The sequence below is a fragment of the Saccostrea echinata genome, unplaced genomic scaffold, assembly GCF_033153115.1.
Source record: "Saccostrea echinata isolate AGI-Se365-2 ecotype Australia unplaced genomic scaffold, CSIRO_AGI_Sech_v1 ptg000009l, whole genome shotgun sequence".
In the NCBI taxonomy this organism is placed as follows: domain Eukaryota; kingdom Metazoa; phylum Mollusca; class Bivalvia; order Ostreida; family Ostreidae; genus Saccostrea; species Saccostrea echinata.
The window spans coordinates 37,851,030-37,860,000 of NW_026889758.1; positions in this window are offsets into that span (position 1 = coordinate 37,851,030).

The following is an 8,971-nucleotide window of genomic DNA, read 5'->3' on the forward strand; positions in this document are numbered from 1 at the left end:
GAAGTGAGTAACACACAATGATGCGCAACGATATCTGTGTAATATGTGCAAATATCGAAATAAATAAGGCAAACACAAATTAACTAATACATAAATAAGCGAAAGTATGGGATATCAGCGCAAAACATTTTATTTGACATTATACCTTTCTGATTTACTATTTGATTCTGGACCTATTTTGTGTATAGCGCAGTCGTACTCGTTTATATAAAGTAAATCGCTCCAGTCGAGAAGATTCGAGCGGAAGTGATATCATAGTTCCAGATCTTTCTGCGGAAGTTTGGAACGCTGAGCCGATTTCTAGAAATTCTAGAAATCGTACGAAAAAGTCTGTATATTGCGCATATCAGACAGACAAGGCCCAGTCTATTCTAGAAATAGCTAGGCCTGATGATTTTGCAGATTTCCGAATTGAGAAAGTAAATAATAACAAAAATAATAACGAATAAAACAAATATTTGGAACAGGGGAAAGAGAAAAAACACGCAAAAAATTGACATAATTTAATTTTTTTTTGGGGGGGGGATTTTACTAGACATTATCCTTTTTAAATTTATGTATTTTTTCCCTTCACTTACCGTATAAAAAGGGCATAGGGAACCTGGCAACCCCATCCCCTTTGGTTTTTTTTGGGGGGGGGGGGTTAATATATAATGCTAAATAAAAGATATATATATATATATATATATATATATATATATATATATATATATATATATATATATATATATATATATATATATATATATATAAACAATTATCAAAGTTAGATCAATGAACGACATATACAGTAAAATTACCATGTATAGATTTATTTTGTCCTCTCACGCATCTTACTGCCAGAGGGGTCATATATGGGCTCTACCCACTGGCTGCCACAGGGGTCACATATGTCCCATCAAAAGTATTTTATATAAAAAAGTATTGATCTATTCAATGTTTAAGTTTATAAATCATGTATTTATTTAAGCATTTATTTGCTCCAAGTAATAAAAATTGTAACGTTATCTTGGCAAATATTGAAAGACAACCGTGATACAATGACGACGTCAAACTCACAGTGATGACGTCAAAAACGTCACAATACATACAGGGCATATTCAAGACACTTTGCAATGGACTTTGCAAATTATAAATGAAACGGTCTTTGATTTTTTTTGGTACTTTTACTATAGATTAACTTTAAGAGTCACCAAAAAAAGAATAATGATAATGACTTCATAAAATATCATAGCCTATTTTAAAGACATAGCTTAGAATCTTTGTTAGTGCTTATAGTTTGCAAAGTATGATAAGTATACTTGTATTGTCTTAATTTTTATTCATAGAAACATACATAGAATTTAAGATGTATCTTTCCCTTTCGTGTTATTAAGGGGACGACTATTTAAAAAAAGGGGGGGGGTGTCAGATTTTGGAATTAAACAATCTGCCCTTGAAAATTTTGTTAATAAATCATCTCTTCTACCTTAGGAAGAAACTTTTTCTGGTAAAGAAAGTAAATAAAAATAAAATTTTAAAATTGTATACCTTGTAAATAAATACTGTTGATCATTTTTTATTCGCGAGAACTTCATTTTCGCGTAATTACGCGAGACATTGTGCTCGCGAAAATTTCATTCTCGCGTTTAGAAGTATTCCTAAAAATTATATAGAGCAATTACCACATAAATCGAGAAAATTACCCCCTCCACCTAACTTTCCTCTCAGTATTTTAATTTTCAAAGGTCAGTTTGTAATAAATATCCGTTTTGTGAATTACTGAAATTTTGATTTTATAGTCTAGGATTGCTAAACGATCTTGGGGCCTGAGTTTATACAGAAAAATTAGATTATGAATTTTTAGCTGATCAGAAATAAATCAGATGTTTATGGCTATTTAGTAAACTTCACTCTAAAAACTTGATTTCGGGAATCAAAAGAAAAATATGGAATGGGAATTTCAGAAAATCAAACCAGGAGTACATGTACTACATGTACAAGTGAATCATGGGACGTACAGACGCCATTTTTTTTAAAAGAAGGAAAATAGTTTAATTTATGTTTTGAAATAGTGCATCTTCAATAAATCTTTCTTCGATTAATATATTACAATTTAATGTATATATCAAAAGATCTACAGATAGAATATTCGCTTGATTTGTTATACATTTGTAAATTCGGTGACTGCGGGATGTCACACGAAGAAAAAACTTTTCCTCCCGCACCAACTATTTTTACATATTGAACGATCCATTCCTGAGAAACACTAACTTATTTCCTGAATTCCGATATGTTTCTGAGAAAATAAAATCGTTCGCACTTTGTGCATATATTCCTCTGACAATTTCTTTATATAGTAGTAACGAGACAGAATACTTGAAATACATTTTTAGCGGGATTAATATTTCCTGGTTTTTATAAATTACAGTGGCATAGCTTCTATGTATGCTTGCATGCCTAAGCATCCACATTATTATTATTTTTTTAAGAAAAATACAAAATTCTTTGAAAAGAGAACGTATTTTAATAAATTGGTATCAGTGTTCAAAGATAAATTCTTTTGCATTATCCAAACACTGCATACTCAATCTAACACTCCTAAATGTTGTCAATTTCCGTGGATCCCCCCAACCCCCGGCTGGGGGAAGACTAAACGCTTCCCCAGACCCCCTAGCTTGATTCAGAAAAAGCATCCACATTATTTTTGCCTATAGCCACGCCACTGAAATAAACATCTATAACATTATTCCTGTTCTCATCCTTAAGCTGTTGTTTTGAAAATTTTCATTATTTGCCACCGACCTTGATATCAACATATCCATCAATGAAAGAACCAGAAAGGTGGAGGACAAATTGCTAATAACGCACATGGATGCATATTACTGCTGGATGCTTGTTCAATTCAAAGGCATTTTTGAGGCGAAATCATCGCCTTTTTTTTTTTTACACTTGATAGTTAAATTATAACAGTGTATTGATATGAATAAATTTAATAGCTACCCAAGTAATACTTGTATAACCTCGGTTGAATTAGTTTACATTTTTAAACGACATTCATCGATTGGATATGATCTTCTACAGTTTCTGAATTCTCTCAGAAACAGGCCGTTTATCCGTAAAAAACATTCTTGAGGAGATTGGTGATTTCCACGTTTGTTAAAAGGAAAATCGTGCGAGAGTTGAACATATTCTGCACCAAATGTAGGAAAGCCGATTGTCCTTTCATTCAGGATTGTTTCAATTTCAATGCTAAATTGACCGTCAAAGAAGTGTCTGGGATTGGGGAGGGGGGCTTGGGATTTGAAATGATTTCTCCTTTTTTCGATCCTCTGCTTTGACTATTACTAGTATATTTGTTCTGCACAACAAACGTATTTATAAGAATACTTATACAACTGGTCTGTTTTACCAAATATCTAACGACTATCAGAAAAATGTATTTTATGATTACATGTAACTTAATTACTTTTCTTCTTTACATTAAATTTTTGAAAATAAAATTTATTTTACAACAATTTTGAAATATCGAAATTTTCATGCAAGCAATACTATTTAACAATATGACTACATGTAATTAAAGAAATGTTGTGTTCTGCAATTACACGTAAGCTGTGTGTTTCTTTTACATTCCATATGTTTCAGATAGTTCATGTATACGTCATTCTTTAGATTTGCCTAAAGATTTCCATTAACCCTGCTTACAATCAGCAGAAAATTTTGAACAGAATAATTAATCAAATTTGTAAAATTAGGCCCATCAGATTTTAATATCATCGCATTAGACGGGACATGTATGAATTTTAAATTCTTAAAGTGGGACATATATGAATTTTAAATTCTTAAAATTACTGTTTGAGTTTCATAACTTATATGTTGTCGACGTTTCAGTCCAATATCCATAGTAAGGAATTTCATTTGGGGGTGTTGGAGGGGGGGGGGGGCTATCAAACAGAAATTCTTTGATAAGCTAAAAAAAAGTATACAGGCGCTATTTATGTTAATATTGGAAGGGGGGCAAGCTAAAGTAACTATGTTTATATATTGTACTAGCTTTGTTTCCCACAGTCTACCATATATCGGTAAAGCTAAGGATGTGTTACGGCCCCCATGCCCCCCCGCCCCCACCCCCGGTTTCTATGGCCATGACGTAGACCAACTCCACATGCACGCCTTTACATCAAACAATTTTCTCAATGACTGAATGTTCCAAAAACAGTTTATGATATTTATTAATTTCACCAACCCAAACCCCCCAGCACCCCTCCAAATATTTGTAACACATCGTTTGCTTAGCCCCCCCCCCCCCGCGATATTCAGCTAGATCTACTTCTGTAAGAAACATCTTATTTGAAATTATGTGTCAAATTTATGAAAATTTCTCTTTTTTTCTGCACTTGAAATTCTCAGATAAAATATGCTTTGTTTGAATTCGTCTCTCGGCAAAAATGAGATAATACATTGTATATAATTTAACGAGCTTCGATCCCTAGTAAATATTATATTATAGGCCTAAACATTTTAAAAAATACTGGTAACGTAGGATTTTTTTGTATCCCAGCGGATCGAATAGACATACAGAATAATCTTATTTATTTTGTCCAAAAAAAAAATTCTAGGAGAAAAGTGTGGGGTTTATTTAGATGACGTTTTCCTATTTTTATAGCAAAAGGAAGAAGCGTTTTACATAAAATACTAGTTGAATTTATAACTAGAATACTTTTAAATTATGTTATTCTCTCTTCTAAATGAGAGATTTATAAGTTGTAATTTAAACAGCAGGAAGAAAAAAAATCAACTCATTATTGCGTTTAAAATGTTCTTTTATTAAATACTCTTTTACATTATGATTTTTATTACTTTGACAAATTACGCGGACTTTTTCTTACGACTGTGACGTAATATTAGCAAAGGCCAAAGGAGCTGACGTAATTAACTCAGAAGTTGAAATGTCCTTGTGTTCGTTATTTAGTAAATTTATAAAATTATTACAATAAAGAATTTATCTTCAGGATGTTGCTTACAATTAGAAAAGAAATATTCAATGCACTCTGTTTCTTGTAAGAAAAAGTTCTGGCGTATCAACTGCGCAATTTTGACACAGTTCTGGCAGTAAGAGGGTTAAAATGATATTCGGGAACCTTCTTTGGGAGGGGGGGGGGGGCATGCTAAACATTTTATTCTGAAGGTGGAGAGCCAGATGTTAGAAATTACGAAAGCCTATTAGGATCAATCTATGAAGAAAAAAAATTAAAAGGCATTATTACGCCTTTCTAAAAGGCGTTACGGTCAGAAAAATTGTGTAGATACATGTATAATATCATTGGCCTTGTCATGATTTGCTCTTTTTAGGAGAGTTTTTTTTTTTAATATTTCTAAATTTTTAAATTATTTGTGCATAAGTAATTTTAGAGAGTGTTACTTTTATCTATTTGTTATGGCGTTCTGCAGGTTTCATGCATTTCGTTCGACCCAGTAAATCAACATTAAGTCATTTTCTGTCTAAATACATGTATATTATTTCAAAAGAATTTGATGCATTGGCAATGAAATTCAAACAAACAGAAGCACGGAAAAAGGGGGGGAGGGGGTGTTTTTTACCATGCCAAGACAAAATACGCATTCTAGTTTTAGAGCGAACTCAATAAAAGCGGAATTAGCGTTAATCTGTGATTTTTCCCCAGGGAGATGTGTGCGAGGCAATTAATGTCAGCAGTTTTGAGGGAAGGATCTTAAGTTTTACTGGTTTTAAATTAAAGCTAGAATACTTATTATATAGAAGCCTTTGCACTTTTTTTCCCGTTTTGTTGTTGTTGTTGTTGTTGTTGTTGTTGTTTTTTTTTTTTTGTTTTTTTTTTGTTGTTTTTATTTTTGGAGGGGGGGGGGGGGTTTCCATGCAAATCATATGCGGTTAAAAAAGTAAAAAAGAAGAAAAAGAAAATGAAATAAATTATAGTAAACTAATTAATTGTTCAGTAAAAATTAGACGTCTTTCAAATTTTTCAGTGTTTCCATATCAAAATATTTTTTCCTAGTATAAGTTAACATCGGGCACGATGAACTTGGTTGTTGTGGAAGTCTTATTAAGGTATCATACCGGTAATTGACCAATGAAAATGAACTTATTCAATTGTAGTTCCATACATATAAAATTATTATTTTTTCCTTTTGAATTTTTTTTTATTTCTTTCCAGTCTATTTTTACAATTTTGGTACCTATGTCTAGTGCATTTTACATATTTTGTAAATAAATACATTGTAAAGGTTTTTGACAGGAAGTTTTTTTTTTCAGGGCATAGGAGGCTACTTTCTGGGGTAGAAATTTATTTTTCTTTTACTAAGAAAACGGAAAAACTTAGGATCCACCCCCTCAAATCTGCTGCCGTTAATTGTCTCGCCAGCGTTAGGGGAATATGGGTGATTTGCATCAATTACACTTTTATTGACTCCATCGCTGTGAAAAAATGGACGGGATTTCTTGGCATGTTTCTGAAAGGCGTTATACGCCTTTCTAAAAGGCGTTATTACGCCTTTTCAAAAGGCGTGTATACACCTTTCCAAAAGGCTTTATTATGCCTTTTGAAGAGCCATTATCATGCCCTTGACAGGCCCGTGCTTTTGAAAAGGGGGGGGTAACTTCCCAAAAATTGACAAACAAACAAAAAACAAGAACCCCCCCCCCCCCCGAAAAAAATACTACTTAACTCGAGAGGATCTTTTTACAACTTTTCGGTAAAACTTTTTTTTAAACGCAATGATTTGCTAGAATTTAACCATACTGCAACAAAATTTTCAGGGACCAAGCAGCCAATAAATGAATTTTTATATATAAACTATAGCAAGACTATTCCTTCAAAAATGTGGTGGGGAGCCCCCCCCCCCCCCACTTGCACTCGTACTACCGGCCTGTTTGAAAAGGCGTTATATCCAAAAATGGAAATGTGTTATTTTATAAGATACTTGAAAGATTGAATCAAAGCCATCTCTATTAATGCTATAATTAAAAGTATTTTCTATATTCCTGCACATCTCGCAGACAACTGTTTGCATGCGTATTAAGTTAAGTAAACACTCTACTCGTGGAAATCCAGGATACAGGCAAATGAAGCTTGGGGCTTTGCTTGCCATGTATTAAAAATTCATGTCAATTTTGAAAATATTTTTCTCTCCTCTTGGAAAAAAGCAGGCAAACTATTTGCATGGGTATTAGTAATGAGCAATTAGTCTTCAAACACATTTGTGAAATCCCTGACCCTTGGTAGAGGTGTCTGGCATCAGAGAAGGACAAAGTTGGTTTAACATTGATAATACCTTACACATTTAAAGTCGTTTTTTCCAGGAAATCTAATTACAACATGTTTAAATAATTTTTGAATTGTGAAATTCATGTCCCGAGGGTAAGATTTCAGACCCCGTAGCGGGCTAAGTTAGTCATGTTTTGAAAATAAAAGGCGTAATACGCCTTTTGGAAAGGCGTAATAACATCTGTGTTTTAGAAAGTAGGTATTACCACCCTCCTGTGATGTCATACGTTTTGGCAAAATCTGTTACGAATTTAAATTAATACCCAATAGAATTATATCTTTTGGAAGAATGTTTTTCAATTGGTCATATGAAAAATATTGTTTAGTAAAAGAATAAACAAGATGTGTTTGTGAAACACTGATGCCCCCGTATGGCAACTTGTAGCAAAGGTTAAAATTTCTGAAATGCAAAATAATACGTTGGTACCCAAAGTAAGGTCTTATCTAGAGGAATATACCTGCGAAATATGACATCTCTAGCAGCAACCATTTAATAGATATGGAAAAGGTTAACGTTTTTTCAAAAGTATGTCAAACATCAAGGTCAAGGTCAAATGGTCAAAATTAATGGTGCCCAAGGAAAGGACTTCTCCCAAGAAATATACAGAAGAAATACGAAAGCCGAAGCACCAATCGTTCAAAAGTTATGACCAAGATTAAAGTTTTCCAAAAGTAAGTCAAACTCCAAGGTCAAGGTCAAAGGATCAAAGTTGCTGGTATCTAAAGAAAGGTCTTGTCACAAGGATTACATATGTGAATTATGAAAGCCCTAGCACCAACCGTTCAAAAGTTATGACCAAGGTTAAAGTTTTTTCAAAAGTAAGTCAAATTTCAAGGTCAAAAGGTCAAAGTTGTTGGTATCCAAGGAAAGGTCTTGTCACAAGGATTACATTTGTGAAAAATAAAAGCCCTAGCACCAACCGTTCAAAAGTTATGGCCAAGGGTAAAGTTTTTCAAAAGTCCTAGGTCAAGGTCAAAAGGTCAAATATGGTTGTACCCAAAGAAAGGTCTTGTCCCAGGGATTACATATTTGATAAATGAAAGCCCTAGCTCCAACCGGTCAAAAGTTATGGCCAAGGTTAAAGTTTTTCAAAGTAGGTCAAACTCCAAGGTCAAGGTCAAAGGGTCAAAGTTGTTGGTATCTTAAGAAAAGTCTTGTCACAAGGATTACAAATGTGAAGTTGAAAGCACTAGCTTCAACCGTTCAAACGTTATGGCCAAGGTTAAAGTTTTTCAAAAGTAGGTCGAACTCCTAGGTCAAGGTCAAAGGTGTTGGTATCCAAAGAAAAGTCTTGTCACAAGGATTACATATGTGAAGTATGAAAGCCCTGGCACAAATTGTTCAAAAGTTGTGGCCAAGGTTAAAGTTTGGTAAACTTTTGCAAAAGAGGGTCAAACTCCAAGGCCAAGGTCAGAAGGTCAAATGTGGTGGTACCCAAGGATAGGTCTTGTCACAAGGAATGCACATGTGAAATGAAAGCCATAGCTCCAACTAATCAAAAGGTTTGAGCAAGGTTAAAGTTTTTGCTGACAAACAAACAGATAGACAGACAAACAGACGGACGGACAGGGCAAAAACTAAATACCCCAGAATCTTTGATACGGGGGCATAAAAATTGAATATTTTCTTTATTTAATGAATTATTTAATCTTTTAAAAAATGTTGCTAAGGGCTATAACTCCTTCTC